The sequence below is a fragment of the Boleophthalmus pectinirostris genome, unplaced genomic scaffold (genome assembly GCF_026225935.1).
Source record: "Boleophthalmus pectinirostris isolate CB_2022bp ecotype Guang Dong unplaced genomic scaffold, ASM2622593v1 HiC_scaffold_16, whole genome shotgun sequence".
NCBI classification, from domain to species: domain Eukaryota; kingdom Metazoa; phylum Chordata; class Actinopteri; order Gobiiformes; family Gobiidae; genus Boleophthalmus; species Boleophthalmus pectinirostris.
Window position 1 is genome coordinate 37,972,611 of NW_026571095.1, and position 626 is coordinate 37,973,236.

The window sequence follows — 626 nt, forward strand, 5'->3', positions numbered from 1 at the left end:
CACACAACACACACGACACACACACAACACACACACACACACACACAGACACACACACACACAACACACACACACACACACACACACACACACACAACACACACACACACACACACACACACACAACACACACACAAACACACACACACACACACATGTGTCATATTTGTCTCGTTCACACTAAAGACGTGTGCAGATTTTTAACACAAATAAGAGTTAATTTAAAGTTTATTTCAAACTCCAGTTAAAAACAAAACAAACTCGTGATTATTTTTATGTTCATATTTATAAATAAAAATATAAAGTTCCACAAACGCGTCGCTGTAAAAAAAAAAAAAATCTGAAAAACCAGAAACAATCAAATATCGACACTGAAACAGACTCCGGAAATTTAACTGACACTAAAACAGAAAAATGAAATAAACTGTTTTTCCATTTTATTGTTTTTTATTCTTGATTGAAATTTTAAAAAGTGAAGGGAACACGGAGCTCAGAGCGTCCAGTTTGTGATTGTCTCGTTCTGCTTCTCTGTCCTCGTGTTTCAGACTCAAATATAAAGATTCTCAAAGTGTTTTTTTTGTTTTGTTTGTTTTTTGTTTTGTCCACCAGGGGGAGACAGCAGGACT